Source organism: Nycticebus coucang, chromosome 7 (genome assembly GCF_027406575.1).
Source record: "Nycticebus coucang isolate mNycCou1 chromosome 7, mNycCou1.pri, whole genome shotgun sequence".
In the NCBI taxonomy this organism is placed as follows: domain Eukaryota; kingdom Metazoa; phylum Chordata; class Mammalia; order Primates; family Lorisidae; genus Nycticebus; species Nycticebus coucang.
Genome location: NC_069786.1, coordinates 121,599,144 through 121,617,721, shown reverse-complemented (window position 1 = coordinate 121,617,721; position 18,578 = coordinate 121,599,144).

The window sequence follows — 18,578 nt, the reverse complement described above, 5'->3', positions numbered from 1 at the left end:
TCTTTGTAACTATTTACCATCTTCTGCCTGGATTCGGTGGATGAACTATCCAGGAAAGAAATTTTGTTGAGTGACACCTTTCTCATTTTCGTAGACTATACAAGTGTCTGGAGAAACACTCTGGGAAACTTGGGCCAGCACAGTGCTGGATTTTCCTGGTAAACTGCATATCTAGTGCTTGCCATCTCAGCTCTTGTTGGAAAATTTTAGAACACATGCTAATTTAATTTCTTCCCCTTGTAACTATAGTATATAAAATATATTTTGTAGTTGTTGTTTGCTGAGTCAGGGTGTCTCTGTGTTGCCTGGGCTGGAGGGCAGTGGAGCCATCATGGGTCCCTGCAACTCCTTCAGACTCCTGGGCTCAAGTGATCCTCCTGTCAAAGCCTCCTGAGTGGCTGGGACTACAGGCACATGCCACCATGCCTGGCTAGCTTTTCCCATTTTTATATAGAGAGAGCACTGCTATTGCCCAGGCTGTTCTTGAACTCCTGGCCTCAAGAGATCCTCCTATAGGTCTCCGAAAGTGCCGGGATTACAGGTGTGAGCCACCACTCCCAGCTTGTGAGACATATTTGAATTATGCTTCACAAGTGAGTTGTCTCTCAGCTCAGCATCAGCTTTATGAGTATTATTTTCTGAGGTAGCTGTAGCAGGACCGGGTGCCTGAGCTGAAGGTATAGTTCTCAGGAAGCGACTTGGTTGACAAAGTTGAGCAGTTTAGTATAACTTTCCTCTTTCTGATAATATTAAGGGCAGCCTATCTTTTTAGAAAGTGCTACTACCTACATGGAGATTTTACTATAAACTTAAACAAATTCTTTCAACCAAACGAAGGGAAACTACTTTGTAATTATACTGATGGAGAATTTTACAGTTGTTATCTGACTCTTTAGGAGGAAGTAAGTGATTAATGTGGGATTGGTCTGTATCAGCACGGAATCCCAGTTCTTCCTAAGAGGAAGGTCCTGAACAATAGGGGAGGTGCACTTTTATTGGGCTGTTATTATAATGAGTGGGAATCTGTCCAGACACATTCTTTTTTGGACTTTCATTTTAGTTACACAGTTCCTTGTTAGACTTTTGATCCCCTCCGAAAGATAAGATTTGGGTACACAACCATAAATGTAGTTCTAGGGCTAGGTGATATTTGAATTTGGATAAAGTGTAACTTAGAAGAATTTCTATTTGACAACTTTTGTTTTGAAAAGAAAACGTTCCCAATCTAGGGACATTGTTTTTCTAATCAAGTGTGGTTTACAGAAGAAAAATCCCACACGTGTTCCAACTTACATGTATAGTCAGGATGTGTGTAACTAAAAATGTTCTGCCGTTATAAAAGTTAGAATCTTTCCTGTAGTTAAAAGAAAAAACACACAACAATTAGGGTGCTATGTTTGCATTTGTTAGGTAGAGTCCCTGTTGTAGTTGTGTCCTGCACCCTGGAGGTGTGCTGGATACCCTTACATTGTGCCCATTAGGTGGGGGCACACCAATCTCCTTCCTCTTCCCCTCTCTCCCCTCCTCCCAACTTGAATTAAATTGAGTTTTTCTCTCGGGTGGGCATGTATTATTAGTTCAGCTACTGGCTTCATATTCGTATTGAGTGCATTGGATCCTTGCTTTTCCATTCTCATGGTAGTTTACTTAGGAGGCTGGTCTCTAACTCCTTTCTGATAAATACAAAAGATGTAAAGTCTCCATCTTTCTTTATGGCTGAACAGTGTTCCACAGTATACATATGCCACCGTTTATCCATTCGTAGGTTGATGGGCACTTGGTTTGGACAACAAACACACGAAAAATGCTCATCCTCCTTAATTAGTACTTCATTGCAGCAATCGTCTGATTTCTTTTCTGAATGTATTTGTCTTCATTCTTTGCAAGGTTTTTGTTTCTGGTCCCTATCTTAAATGTTGTTGTTGTTAAATTTTAAGCCTTTTTAATTTTGTGAAGGCAAAAAGTGGAAGCCTAATGAACACATGTATATGTGAAAATAAAAATAAAATGCTCATTGTCCTTAATCACTACAGAAATGCAAATCAGAGCCACCCTGAGAGCTCACCTGACCCCAATTGCCCACAGCACAAAGTTAAAAAAAAAACCAAAACAACAAATGCAATTATAGGTATTTTATAAAGGGACAAAAATCTGAATTTTCCAAGGGTGTCAATGTTGGAGGCTAGCCAGTGTGGTTTCATAACAAAGAGCATTGACACCCCTGGTGCTCTTTTGCTTATATTTAGTTTTAAGCTAAGTCTTCAGCCAGGCCCAAAGCCCATGACGTCAGATGGGAGAGTCAAAGGGTGTTCTGTAGAAGCGAAGATGTTTTGATACAGTAAATGATTTCTCACCATGGTGATATTTGGAATCCAAATACTAGCAATTGTTTCTATAGCATTGGAAATATTCAATTAATGATAAGCTGTCCTTCCATCATCAGTTAGAGATTAGAGGATAGCCACAAAAGCCTGTTATCTTATAGTCCCTGTGAGCTATGATGCCACAGCAATCTACCAAGGGTGACAGAGTGAGACTCTGTCTCAAAAAATTTTTTTCTATATATTTAGCAAACATTGTTATCAAATATGAGACAATAAATGAAGTATTAATATATTACTCTGAAAATTGTAACTTCTCTTTCATTAAAACATATGTTTTTTATGAGGGAGAAGTAACTTTAACTCATTATTTTCATTTTTGTTTTTTCCTTTTATTTTTAGTTGACACAATAATTGTGCATGTTTATAGAATACGGAATGGTATTTCAATGCAGGTACATAATGTGTAACGATCGAATAGGGGAATTAGCAGATGTGGTACCTCACATATTTATCATTTGTGTTGTGACCATTCCACCCCCCAGTAGCTGTGGAAAAGTACACCCTGGATTATTGTTAATCACATTTACCCCACAGTGCTACGGAGCACTGAGGCTGACTCCTCACATCATTAACCAGTCTCTCTTTATTCTCTCCTTCCTCCTAACCTTCCCAGGTACTAATGGACACAATTCTACTTTCTTCTTCTTCTTCTTCTTCTTCTTCTTATTATTATTATTATTATTATTATTACAGAATCTCTCTCTGTCACCCAGGCTAAAGTGCAATGACATCATCATAGCTCATAGCAACCTCAACCCTCTGGGCTCACACTATCCTCCTGCCTCAGCCTCCTGAGTGGCTGGGACTACAGGAGCACAGCACTACCCTCAGATAATTTTTATATTTTTTGGTAGAGACAGGAATCTCACTCTTGCTCATATTGGTCTTGAACTCCTGACCTCAGGTGATCCTCCCATCTCAGCCTCCCAGAGTGCTGGGATTACAGGTCTGATTACAAAGCTCAGCTTACTCTCTACTTCTGTGAGCTCAAGATGAGTGAGAACATGCAGTATTTATCTAACTTATTTCATTTAACACAATGTCCTCTAGGCTTATCCATGTTTCCACAAATGACAGGATTTCATTCTTTTTAATGGCTGAATGGTATTCTATTGGGCATACGTACCATATTTCCCAATCCTACACAATGTCGTTCTCCTATCACTCATGCTTCCTCAGCTACTTTGGATTCCTGGAAGCCCCTCAACACAGCAAATGCCTTTCTGCCCCAGGACATTTACACATGCTGCCCTATCTGCCAAGAATGCTATTTCTATGACTGACTTTTCCTCATCCTTCAGAGAAGTCTTTCCTCCTGTATACTGTTTGTGATCTGTAAGGAGTATTTTCCTAGTGTTCCTTGGTACTTATGTCCCAATGAGAGTGAGAGAAAATGAACCCACCATATCTGCTGTATTCACTAATGTATCTTTGTCATTTAGTATAGTGCTTAGCCTTCCATCAGTGTTCAGCAAATATTTATGGAGAAAAAGAACAAATAAAAAATACATTTTAGGGTTCTGGAAAATGGAAATGTCAGAGTTGAAAGGAAGTTTAAGAAGGTTTCTTGCAAATGCTTGTTAAAATTTGAATTAATAAAAGATATCTAGTTTGGTAAAATGTGTTTGGGGGGGTGTATGCACAGTTAAGATTCTGTCATTGAAATATAAATGTATATCATGGATGTATACAATTTTACTTTATGTTTTATCAGCTTTGAAATTTTGCAATCTATTATAAAACGAATGCAGGCCTACTTAAATATTTTAAGTTTAAATATTTTGTGTTTATCAATAACCTTTTAATTTATTTGAACTCATTTTACTACCTTTATGCAGGACAAAGGAGAAAGGTGTTGCATTTAGATTACTTTATTTTTTAATTTTTTATTTTTTTAGGGATGGGGTCTTGACATATTGCCCAAGCTGGCCTCAAACTCCTAGGCTCAAGTGATCCTCCTGCCTCAGCCTCCTAAGTAGCTGAGACTATAGGCACATGCCATTGTACTTAGTTTAGGCTGCCTACTTTTTTTTTTAATATAAGGATATTTATTGTTCTATTCTTATTCAAGTTCTAAATGAATGTTTCAGAGAATTTGGGAAATATGAAAAGATAGCAGCAAAAAGAAATATGATAGTACTCAGAGATTCACATTTGTATTTTTTACTGTTCTTTCTATAAATATTTCTTTACCAAAACTGGAAACATACTATATATAAATATTATATCCTCACTTTTAAAATTTAACAATAACATAAGCAGTTTTACATCTGTAGGTATTATCTGAAAGCAGCTTTTAAAATGATAGTACAATGATTTATCTCACTATTCTTCTATTGTGTAGATGCATACCAATTTATGATCATTCTACTAGAAATCTAGGCTATTTTTCTACCTTTACGAATTTGCAATGTGATAAATATCTCTGTGTGCAAGTGTTTGTCAGAGTTTTTAACATTTGCTTAGAAAAGCTTCCCAGAAAAATTACTGACTCAAAAGATATCAACATGTTTCTTTTTTTCTTTTCTTGCAGTTTCTGGCTGGGGCTAGGTTTGAACCCACCACCTCCGGCATATGGGGCCGGCACCCCACTCCTTTGAGCCACAGGCGCCACCCACATATTAACATGTTTAAATCTCTTAATAACATGTGGCCAAAATGTTTTTTAGAAAAGTCGCATTCTTTGTCCACTACTGTATTTCAGAGATACTTAGGCATTCCACTTCATTCTAGACTAAAGTCAATATGAATCAGATTCCTTCCAAGGGATGCGTTTACAGAGGTATAAAAGTAGCCTCACTCTGGGACGGTCTTGCGTAAAAAATGACCTCAAAGCTTGGATATCCAAAGACACTGTTTGCCCAAGTCTTCTGCACATTTATTTCCTCAATTTTATAGAGAAAAATGTTAGTATTTGAATCTGGTTTCCTGAGCTTTAAATTGGAGAGAAAAGTGGAGAAGGGGTGTTAGCTTAAATTCCCAGAGCATTCCTTTGCATCAGTGAAAAGCCGCAATTTTTTGAATAGATCGCTGTATTTCAGCTGGTCCCATGGTGCCTGAGAAATTTAGGGCATGATTAAAAGAGTTGAAAGGAAACTGTATCAAAAGACCTGGAAATCTAGTGTGCTAAGTCTGAAAACAGGGTTTCAAGCTTTGTGAATCCCATATTCCCAACCGCACATCCTGTCAGATTTAGGCCATGGATAAGCATCTTTGGGAGATACCACTGACATTTAAAACATACATGTATTTTTAACCTGAGTGCACGTGAATAATTGAAATCACTTACATGATACTTACATCATGCTTACATGATGAAAGGGCTAATAAGCTTTTTGGAAAGTAGTCATTTGTATTCTTAATGAGGTAGGAGATGACTACTCTGAATCAAGTGAATATTGTTGGCTCTTCCATCTTTGTCTTAAGGTATTTAACTTCTCAAGTGTTTTGACTGAGAACAGGAATTTTGCACAGATTTGATTGTGGTGAAATACAGCAAATTTATAAGAAGTAAGCAATGTCAGGCTTTGTGTGTGTGTGTGTGTAGTGTGTACACAGGCAGAGAGAACTAATGTAGAATTGTATCTTCTGCAACCATGGAATGCAATATATTCATGCAGCCTGGAAGTTTCTTCTTAGACTTTCTAAGAGCCCCTGTGAAGACTGGTAACAAGTCCTAGTAACTTCAGAACAATAAAGCTTGGTGTGGATATTCCTATCTTCAAAGGCACAGTTGCAGTAGAGTTAAATTCTCTAACCCTGTATTTCCTGTTGTTCAGGAGCTCTCATTACTCAGAGATGGAAATCACCAGTGTTTGTGTCATAGTTTCCTTTGAAGGCATGGTTGGGTGTTAACTAATTACTAGGCAAAAGGAGTATTCGTTCCAAGATTTTTTTTAAAGCATGTTTGCTGATACTATTTTAGTCTATTTATAGAAATATTTTAAAACAGTTTTCTAAGCAAACAGAGACAAAATTAATACACATTAGTACAGATGGTAGAGTGGAGAGTGGTAACCTTAGCTCTTTTGATAAGAAATGTGATGCTGATGGGGGCTTGATCCCTTAAGACCAGGAGAATAATTTCATTGATTCCAAATAGATAATTCCCCCCACCTTCACCAGTTGTCTCAAAACTTAAGGCTATTTGTTATAAAAAGAGCTGATATCAAGGGCAAGGAAAGGGTTTAGCCCAAATCTACTTTTGCCTGTGGCTCTGCTCCTGGCAAAGAGTTGCCATCATCCCCAACCTTAAATATGATGACTTTCTTTTTAGTGAACAGATAATTGAAAATACTCCTCGTGAATTAACCCCAGCTTTACCTTGCTGATGCCATGTGCCACTGTCAAAGCTGACACTTGAGGACAGCACAACGAGCGCACTGTCTGTGCTCATGGGCGGGAAGAAGGGCACAGCGTTCCAAGCACCTGCAGAAGCCCTGGCCCTGCCAGTTGCAAACACATCTCTTGTCCAGTAGTCCGTGGCGTGCTCTGGACATGACTGTCACCACAGCACAAGCATTGGTAGCTCTTCATTGATGAGATCTGCATCAATGATGCCTGTCCTTTCAAAACCGCATCTGATCGTCCCACCACCTTCCAGCCCACCCAGAGTAGAACCTGTGGCTGGCCCACCCTGAACGTGGAGGAAAGTAGCCTAACAGAGGGTTTTCTGGTTCATGTCTTTAATGCTTTGAGAAACGTATTTTCTGATTTATTGGGAACTCAACTGCAGTATTTTTCCTCTACCCTTTTCCTCACTGTGTTCATTTTTACTGTTTCTCTTGCCTAAAACTCACACAGTTAGGAAACCTCTAAAACCAAGGGCTGTTAATGACATTTAAAAAAAATTAGATGCAATATTATAAAATTACACTTTTCTAAAGTTAGTAATCTTCAATTTCAAAGGATCCTAACTAAAATACAAATATAAAGGGTTCCATCTTTTTTTTTTAAGAAATAGAGCTTCTGTGGTCCCAATGTGATAGAAGTAAATGGATGTTATTGTGATAAGCCAATTCAAGGAATGGTAAAGAGGGGCTGTTCTTTGCCAAAAGAAATCTCAAGGTCCGTTAGCTTTGGGTGGCTGAAGAGCATAGTAACAACTATTAGATAACTTATTTAAGCTACTGTTTTCCTAAAGTTATTACAGATATCATATTTTTCTCTTAAGAAGTGACCATGCGTCACTAAAAAGTAAGGGCATTTTCTACCTAACTCCAATACCCATTATCACACCTAACTAAATCAATAGTAATGCATTAGTCACAGTTACCACTCATCTTTTTTTTTTTTTTTCTCAAATTTACCCTGTTGTTCCTAAGCTTATTGAACCAGGCTTATCCCTAGCTTATTTGAACCAGGATCCAATGTAAAGGATCAGTGTGAAGTTTACACATCACATTTATGTCTCTTACCTCTGTTCTAACCTAGGGAAGCCCCTTTTCTCTTTCTGTCTCCCTGACTTAATAAAGAAATCTAACCAGCTAGTTTATAATAATTAGCCTATTTTACTGATTGTTAAACAAGAAGGCAGAAACAACGGGCAAAATAGTCTTGACATCTTAACAAAACTTAGTGTCTTATTCTATGATGGATAATTTTGATCTGGGGTTCACTGAAACCCACTCTCAAAGGCAAAGACAACAAAACCAAACCGTGACCTTGACTTGAATATGACAGAATCCCTGTGGTTTGGTTCCACAAATCTCCTAGTCAGAGGATGCATTTTGCTGATTGACGCCCAGTTTCTTTGCATGCCCACCCTGATTTCCTTCTATCTCAATTCACTTTTCAGACAGCCAGCGCTCTTCACATGCAGGCTACCATTAGGAAGGTATCCAGTCCTCTACCAGCTCTGTACAGTGTCTCCCTACTAAGGAGACTGTTTCAAGTGAAATGATGAGTGCTGAATTTCCCTTCCGGTAGTTCTATCTAACCTACTTCTCAATCCTTCTCTCATGTGGAAGAGAAAGCCCCCATGACTGAACACTAATGAGGACCAGTGTTTCCTCCAGTAAACTTATATTTTACAGTGCGCGTGCACTGGGGATGGGAGAAAGGGTTCTTTGTTCATGGTGAAAAGAAATTACCACTTAAAATTATGACTCCTACATGAAATACGTAGAAAATGGCACTCATTAATTATGGGATAAGTGTTGTGCTTTCTTACACTTGTGGACTAAAGTGCTTCCATTAGACTCATTCTAGTCCTAGTTAAGGAGTGTTAAACTTCGGTGACTTGAGGCAGCAACCAACCCATCTTCTGTAGACTTATGCTCTCAATCTAAAAAGTCAGGAGATTGAACTATATTTCTAAGGTCCTATGGCGCTGTTGAGCTCAATGACTTCATCATATTAATAGCGATTCAAATTTTCCCATTTTGTCCCTCTCCTCCTCCCGTAAGCAACCTCTTTTGATGGGATCTGGCCTTTGTGAGTGTTGGAAGCCTCTCTCATGGTTAGGGGGCCGTGAGTCAAGAGGTCACTGTTCTGAATTTTCAAGTATGATTTTGGTAAAAAAGGTAATGTGTTGTCTAGATCTGTAGGCTTTAGGTTTCCCTCATGTAGAGACTATTCAGTTTTCAGCGTCCAACCAGTGAATTCAAATACATTTATGTTAAAATGTGTGTCATCATAGGGTTGCTTATAATGGGATTAAAAATACAGACTATGATAGTACTGAATGGGTGTAGCTGAAATTCAGTACATGCATTGCCTGCACTAAAAAAGAGGAATGTAGTATTGGGCATGGAACTTGGGCCAAGCGCACGTATGCTCATCAGCTCACTGACGGCCAGAAGCTGGCCAGCCCATTTGGGGAATGAATAAAGCAACTTGACCTTGAACATGGCATACTGAGGATTTCAACTCAGGCCTTCTCACTCACACCAGTTTTCTTCCCAATGTTCAAATTCAACTTTTCAAATTGTATATTTGAGCAATGTCATTGTTTCTATTTAGACTGTGCGTAATTGAAGATCTGTCCCCATTTTTCTCCTGTGGCATCCTACAGAAAAGATAGCACAGACAAATTTAGAAAGCTTTTCAGAATGATTCCTATTTGGAGAAAAATTCAGCCACAAGATATTCATACCAGGCAGCCATAGAAACCACAGCCTAAAATTGTGTCTTATGAAAGTCCTTTTTATGAAGCTGAATAGACCAAAATTTCTGCTTTGTGTTTTAAAAATGGATCAGTTGTTAATGTGTATGGTTATTTCCCTCTCCTATTTTTGCTGTCTGATTGACAGAGCCACGGCCTTTTGAAGCAGCTGGGATATAAATATAAAGTGGGGGTTGGGGCCCTTTGGGAGTAGCTGACGTAGCACAGCACAGCCCGGGGCTCCATGGGCCGGTGACAGACCTGCCCCGGCACGTTGGTTTCGGAGGGATTGACTTGCTGGCTTTTGCAGCGCAGGCTTTAATGATTTAAGGTTGGCATAGGAACCGGTGTTTCTTGCCACGAGACCATCCGTCTCTATTTGTAATCTACGTGGTAATTAAAGCCAGACTTTTTGATGGAGCATCCTCTTCGGTGAAATTTGAGGTGTGGTGTTTTATGGCCATTTCTAGCTCGTTTTTAAAGGTGCACGTAACATGTTTAAAAACCGCCTATAGTTCAAAGCCAGTTGGCGTCATCCTTACCAATGTGTGTGTGTGTCACTTCCTGGATATGAGGACTTATGCTGGAGAGGCACCTGTGTTCATGCCCTTTGAGCTTTCATGGGTGATGCCTTCTGCACACCCTGGCATGATTTTCATCTTTGTTGTTTAGTTTGTTTTGGGAGAGATCATTTCTTAAATTTCTCATGAGAGAAGATTGCTATTGCTTATTCATGAGAGTTGACTTACAACTCAGATTGTTGACAAATAGCTACTGTTTTTCTATCATGGAACTAGAAGTCACATACATGTATCAAGTAGCAAAACCTTCATATAGATTCAGCCAACAGCTTAATGTAGCAAATGCTTAGGACAGGCATCCTCAAACTTTTTACACAGGGGGCCAAGTCACTGTCTCTCAGACCGTTGGAGGGCCGGTCTATAGTTTAAAAGAAAAAACTATGAACAAATTGCTATGCACACTGCACATATCTTATTTTGAAGTAAAAAACAAAATCGGAACAAATACAATTCACACCGCTTCATGTGGCCTGCGGGCCGCAGTTTGAGGACGCCTGGCTTAGGAAAATCACTCGGTACCAGGCATTGTGCCAGGGGCCGGTTGTACACATGGGAGGGATCTCAGCCCTCCAGGAGCACACAGTGATTTCCCCCAGTTCACTGAATTTCAAAGTTTTTTAAAATACAAAATATATGTATGTATATATTCTTTTCTCCCTATTTAATAATGAAGGGTTCTTTGGTTTTAGATATCTAGATGTCATCTTACTAAAACTTCTATGTTCTCATTTTTTCCACTTGTTCTTCAGCTTTCTGTAAAATGGGCATAGTGATATTTCCTACCTCATAAGGTGGTTGTAAAGATTTAATTAGTTAATACATGTCAGTGTTTAAAACAGTGCCTGGCACAAAGTAAGTGTTCAATAAGTACTAACAAATGTTTTTTATCATCTGTCCAGTAATTGTCTGGATCCGCTGCTCCTCTGGGTTGCTAGGGGCATTCTGAGTCAGAGGACATTTTTCCCGAGGCCCATCCATCAGAAACCTTCCTACACCCTCCCCAAACTTGCTCTTCTTATAACTTCCTATCTTAGCATGTGGTCCCACCAGTAACGTAAGCCAGTCCATTCCGTGATGCTCTCACTTGCCACAGGATCATTGCATGTGCTATTCGTTATTCTAGAATGTCTGGAAGGACGACTTTTCCCAGTTAACTCCTGCTTCTTTTCAAAGATCACAGCTCTAGCTGCTTCTGCTGAGCTGGCCTGTCTGACCTCTGTGAACACACTAAATTCTACGTGTTCTGCTTGTGCAGCATTTAGCACAAGTGCCATTTCAGATTTAATTGTGTAATTATTTGATAAATAACTGATTCTCCCACCAGAATGTTAGCTCTAAGGAAAATCAGGGAAGTATTAACTGTTTTAAATCATGGTATCTCCAGCATCTAGCCCAGTCCCTGAATTACACAGTAGGTGCTTAATAAATATTTGTTGAAAGAATGCATTAGAAGGCTGCAGTTCATTTATTATTTGAATTAATTCATGTATTATTATTTATTTATAAAAGTAATACATGGTGTTTATAATAAACAGCAATATATGAAAAAAATAAACTGTTCCCTATAACCTTGTTTCTCAGAGGTATTCACTATTGATGTGCTGTTAATACAAGTTGGGCTTATAACCTTCAAACTTTTTCACTATGTTTACCAATAACACACATATACACATGAGCACATATATAGTCTGTCAATGAAAATAAAATCATATGCTACATATGCTATTATTTAACACTACAGTGGAGACATCTTTCTAGGTCTGTACATAATAGATCTCCATCCTTAAAATGATTAGGAAATACTTCAGAGACGTATAAAGGACCTCCATGTACTCATCACCAAGCTTAATAATGAAATATTATCAATATACTGATCCCATTTCCCTGACATCTGAACTGTCACCTTGAATTTGATGTTTTTCATGCCCATGCCCTTATTTATTCTTTGCCTATCACGGTTCATATCTATTACCACTGGAGAGTCTTTGTATATTTCCAAATTTTATATAAATGGTAGAATCCTGTTTTCTGCAACTTGCTTTCTTTGGTCAATATTATATTTGTGGGATTCATTCAAAATGAAAAGGGTATCTCAGATTCATTCATTTCCCTTAACACAAAGTATTCTACCGTGAGAATGTGATATAATTAATTATCCGATAGAAGGAAGGAGGAGATAGTCACCTCCCCCACCCCTTTCCTTGCTATTTCCATCAATGCAGCTATAAGCAGTCTCAAATCTGTCTTCTCCTGTGCACATGTGAGAGAATTTCTCCGCAGATTATTTTGGGGAGGGCAAGAGCTGAGGTGTGGGATATGTATATCCTCAGCCTCATTAGATTTTGCCAAATCTAGTTCTGTTGGGGTTCAGAGCACATCACTCCAAAATATAACTATAGGAGACCAGAATATGCCACCCCAAAATATACTTCTTTGGTATATTTTGAGCTGGTTATTCTGAGAAACTTCAGATACAAGAGTATCTCCGAAAAGCTGTCCTTCTGTAAAAGAAATATACATCTATAAGGCGATCTAGCTACGTTAAATTATCTCATCAGGATGAAGGCAACTCCAAGACAACTTTTATTTACTTGAGGGAAGTAAGTAAAGTTATTTACTTTTACTTATCATTTAGTTTATATGTAACAATTGTACATATTTATGAGGTCCATGTGCTATTTTGATACATGCATACAATGTATAATGATTCAATCAGGGTCACTGAGACATCCATCACTTCAAACATTTATCATTGTTCTGTGTGTTGAGAACATTTCACATCTTCTAGCTATTTTGAAATATAGAATACATGATTGATAACTATCAGGTGTAACATGACAACCTTTATCACTGTACATTTTCTGCCCTCATTTTTCCTTAACTTGTGTCTACACCACCACCTCTACCAGATGCCTCAGCTCAGGGTGCTAAGTAAGCTTTAGCCACCTGACTCTTCTTTGAGTCTCATATTCTGTGGGACTCCTCTGTGTGTGTGTGTATATAATTAAATATGGTTTTTCTCTTATTAATCTATCTTATGTCAATTTACTAATAATTTGTAGCCCAGCCAAGGAACCTGTAAGGGTAAAGATAAGTCATTTTTCAGTCCCCTACAACTCCAAAGTTCTTTCATTTTTTATAGCTGCATAGAATTCCATCCAACCAATGTCCATTACTTATCCATTCCCCATTGCCCTTGCTGGAACAATATAAGATATAAATCTTTCATACTGAGATGGTTATCTTGGTAAAGCACCTGAGCGCTTGGACGGCCCTCTGGGGTATTTAACTCATTTGATCCTGTCTCTTGAGAAAGTCAGTTTAATTATTCCTATTGCTACTTTTTGTTTTTAGTGGGTGAGGAAAGCAGACCAGAAGGATTAGGAATGTCAGGTCCTCGCTGGGTGAGCAGCAGAGCCAGGTGGAAGGACCTGGAGTCCAGCTCACAGCTTGTTCCACTTGACTCTTCCAACTTAGTCGACAACTGTAACTGTCAGAGCAGGGAAAGGAAGTCACAGCAGAAGACTGAAACACAGAGCCGGGAGGAAACACACCTCTCTGTCTGCACCTGTGAACACGCAGGGTATTAGCTCACGGCTGCCACTGGGCTGCACCGTCCTGGCAGAGGGGGAAACAGATGGCAGTGTTAATAGGAACTGGACAGCATTGTTTGGGGCTGGGCCGGAGATGTCCTCTGGGGAATGAGGAGAGAAGCTCTCAGAACCACAGGGGCTTAGAGAAAGCCCTCGCTGTGGCTACTTCCTCCCGCCCCACCTCTGCCCTGGGAGGATCCATGAGGGGTGACCATGCTCAGGTGCCATTGCAGCCTGCTGCTGCTCCTGCCAAAACTTCCCTCTGAAGCTAGGAGTGTGACCCCAGAGCCTTTGGGGTGTGTGTGTGTGCGTGTGTGGCAGGGCTGTGCACACCGACTCAACCCTCAGATAGGGAAGCAGAGGTTCCGGGAATAACCCCCACCTTTTGGGTCTTTCTTTTTCAAGTGTCCGGAGCTTACGGCTCTTATCTGATTGCTACAGCCTCTGTGTATTGTCCCCTTAGGATGGGCAGGAAGCAGGGTCTGAAACACAGACCCAGGCTCTGCCAGTGAGCAGCAGGTGTCTGGAAAGTTCCTTGACCTCCCTGGGATTCTTCTCCCTGAGGAGATGGCAGATTCCTTCCTCCATCACAGGCCCAGTTCAGGGTTACAGTTGCTGTTAGGGGTTGAAATATAGGCTCGACATGATTCCCTCTGGCTCCTTTCTCTGATGGGTGCCCCAAGTCCCATAGTTCCTCACCCATGGTTAGCAGCTTTGTATCAGACAAAAAATAAGAGTTAAGATTGATCTGGAAACAAGGAAAACCAAGGCCCTGATGTCTGCTTGGTGACAGCTGCTTCCTTTGAGTTGGCTTGACTAAGTTGGAGTGTGTCACAGATGTTACCCTGAAACACACATGACGTCATCTGCCCAGCAATGCCATGTCCTGAAATCCTCGGCCTAAGTCCCCAGCTTCACATAGGGTTAGGGAGCACTCTCCACTCTCCATGTTTCACTGGGTGGCCCCTTAAAGGCCGGTTGTTCCAGGTTCTCCCCAGGCCCTGTCCTCGTCCTTCTCTGCTCCTTATCATGTGTCGTCTCTCTGGGCTGTCACATCTAGTCTCCAGCTCTCTGAAACCAGCTGTTCCCCACCGCTTGTCCTCTGGTCTGCTGCTCCGCTGGAGGCTGTGGTGAAATGGCTGTGTCCACACCAGTGTCCCCTGGGCATCTGCTCACACCTGCACACCTGCTCTTCCCTCCTGCAGCCCCCGTCTCCGGACTCCTTATCTGGTGACTTGCAGCCTCACCCAAACACCTGTAAGTGCCACCTGGGAGGCCTTCCTGGACTGGCCACAGTGGCTTTCTGCTGTCATTCACCTGGCTAGCAAGACCATTCACGGAGTTGGCAGGTGCGGCTCAAGCTGGGCGTGGTTTCCTCAGGCGGTCACTCCATTCACGTGCTGACTCTTCTCTGATGCCCTTCACATTAGCATGGAACCCAAACCTTTCCAGGTGGTATGCAAGGCCCTTCCTGATCTGGCCCCTGGCTGTCTTCCAACCTCCCCTTGGTCGTCCCCACGCTCCAGTCATCTGGACCTGCTGCAGATGACCAGGGGGACGCAGTCCTGAGGCTTTTCTCTGGGTGCAGCCTCTCCCACCAGCTCCCTCTCCCTGGAGTCCACACCCGCCTGACTCATTCTTCCTCACTTTTCAGGACTTCTACTACCTTCTATGCTTCCAGCCTTTCTGGATCCTCTCATCTAGGTCGGTGGCTCCTCCTGGGGGTCCCCACGACATCCCACAGTGCCCCTCACGGCACTGACTGCGGCACTGAGGGTGGGGCGTGCTGACTGTTCATCCTGTGTCCCAGCACAGTGCCCGGCTCTCAGCGTGTGTGGTCAATAAGCATATTGCATAAATTCAAGATGGGAAGAAACTCTTTCTAAAGTTTTCTTGGGGCAGTGAAGGGAAGCTCAGAGTTATAATGTAACCTGTAGTGCTTATGAAACTTGCAGAAAGGACAAATCCCTGGGGATCTGCCTGGTGTCTAACAAGTCCTCCTCACTAGCTGATTTCCTAGATTTCCTTCTCCTTCCTGTCACCAGCTGCCCCACTTTGCTGTGAGGCACCGACTGCCTGGCCACCCTCCAGGAACTGGTGATTGACAGAAACTTGGGCATTGTTGCCAAAAATAAGGTAGAGAATGGAGCCTCAGCTGCCCAGGTGCTGAGAGTCAGAGCTAATGACATCCCTTAGTATTTTGGTCTGTGCCTTCAACAGCTACATTATACAAAAACACAGCGTCAGGGAGCAGAGCTGAGACTCTGGCATCTGCGGGTGGCGGAAGCGGGTGACAGGGCAGGTGGTTATCCGGCATGTCAGTATGTCATGTCATTCCTGGGGAAGGAATTGTGAGATGGTTAGGTATCTGCCTCCTGGCCCCTGCCTGGGTTTCTTGGCCCTTTGGCTGCCAGCAGATTAATGAAGTCTTTTCAATACTGTCAGAAATGACAGCTTGGAAAAGAACAAAGCACGTTTTCAGCATTACATGGAAGATGAAAACAACATCAAGAAGCAAAACCTTTTCCTATAAAAGAGCTTAAACATTTCCCTTCTATAAAATGTTGTGAGTTAACACCTTTGTCTCAGGGGTATAATTTTTTTCCTTGAATCTTTATAGTTATTTCCAGAACTTCACAGTCTGTTTCAAAAACCAGATTTCTGCCCAAAGCACTGACTCCACACAGCTGAAAGTGGACGGATGGGGAGAGGAGTGTGGGCTCTTTCTGAGGGATGAGGAGGTTATTGCCTCCCAATGCTGGTGCGTGAATTGAATTAAGTAAAGCATTAAAAAAAAAAAAAGTTTGAGAGCTGTAATGCCTTTAAAAGAAAAGCTAATTATTTTTTAAATGTGAAAGCAAAATGAATTTAATTACTGAGCTGCTTGTGGTAATCAAAAAACAATTCATCTGTTATAAATTATGTTTGTATATTTTTCCAATGCAGAAAGTATAGGAATTTTGAATCTCAAATGATTAGAATTGTAGGTTACATTTAGAAAGTAAATCCAAATAAAAATAATTTGGATAATAATATTTCCTGAGCTTCACATCACTGCCCCAATTTCTTTGGATAATAATATTTGACTTTCCTCCTGGGGGCCCCCTGGCGTCCTGCAGTGCCCTTCCACATGGCACTGACCACTCATTTAGAGTGGGGACATGGTGATTATCTATCGTCTGTTCCTGTCAAAGTGCTTTCAACATTTGGGATGAATAAACGTATTTATTGTTATTATGCTATTAAAGGAATCTATGGGCTGGGTGCAGTGGCTCACGTCTGTAATCCTAGCACTCTGGGAGGCCGAGGCAGGTGGATTGCTTGAGCTCAACAGTTTAAGACCAGCCTGAACAAAAGTGAGACCCCATCTCTACAAAAAAAAAAAGAAAGAAAAACTAGCCAGGTATAGTGGAGGATGTCTATAGTCCCAACTACTCAGGAAGCTGAAGCAAGAGGATTGTTCAAGTTCAAGGGTTTGAAGTTGCTGTGAGCTATGACACCACAGCACTCCACCAGGAGTGATGGAAAGAGACTCTTGTCTCAAAAACAACAACAACAACAACAAGGAATCCACATATATAGAATAAAAGGGTAAGTTGTATTTTTTATCACAAAAGAGCTTTTTTTAATTTATGAAAAAGACACACTATGTTCCATTATAAGCATTAATAAATTGCTTCTTTTAACAAGAATTATGTTTAGAAAAATGGACTTACCTGTACCTATTTAGCAGCACAGCTGTCAGAATAGCAAATGATTTTTAAATTGATGTTTAGGACACATTAGGTTGAGTGTAATGTTTATAGCTTGACAACATTCTTATTGAAGGTCATTTCAGACTCAGTGCCACAAGAGTCTGTGGCTGAAAAAGTGTCCTCAATTGGAATGTGTTTTCACAACTCTTCCCTACTTGTAGGAGGAAAATTCTGGGCTGAGACTTCTGGACAGCAGAGAGAGAGTGCCACAAGTTCCTAGGTTCAAATCTTTCATATGCTACTTTCTCAGCTGTGAGATCCTGAACAAGTGACTCAGCTTTTCTACGCTCCAGTTTTTTCATCAGCTATTTGGGATATTCGTCTCTTCTTCATAGGTTTGTTATGGGATTAAATGAATTTATATTAAATTTTAGAACAGTTTCTGACTGGTACATAGTAGAACCTCAAATAGATATGAAATGATTGTAATTGTAATTATATATTATAATTATGTAGTCCTATAATTGCTAATTACGATTATCCATAATTATAGGAACGATCATTATTGGAAAGCCCCCGCTTTTTCTAGAGAATTCATGTGAGTAGAGGACGACTTACTTTCTCCAGGTCTCCTTAACACACTCAGGCTTTTCAGTAGAGCAAATAATTTACAGTGAAGTCAGAATTATTTAGGTAAAATAGCTTCTCTTCATGCTCTCCCATAAGATGTTCAAAAACAAAATGAAACAAAGGGTAAAAAAACCTGGCAAGGGGACAAGTTTTGAGAATTGTTTTAAAGAAGTCATTGTATTCAGGTGGCCTGGTGGGCTGCTGTAAACACCAAAAAACCTAAGTAGGAAATCAGAGCCCATTGTGGGTCAGTAAACTGGACGTCTTTTCAGCGGCACAGATCGCTATCAGCCTAACAGAGCAGACTCGTTTCCTTTCTACTGAGTGTCTGTAAGAACCACCCACAAGGGTGTTTCTCAGAATTATAGGTTTTTAGGTCAAACAGGAACCCTGGGAAACGCCTGAAATGGCCAAACACAACTGTTGACTTTATGCGCAGGCCGCATGACGCCACCCTGCCACTGTGTGCAGCCGAGGCTGCTGAGCCTGAACTTGAGCGAGCTTCCGTCCGGAAAAGTGCACGGGCAGGCGGGAGCACGGCCAGTCCAGGGAAGGGCCCAGCTCTGCCCTGCTCTGCACAGCTCTGCAGT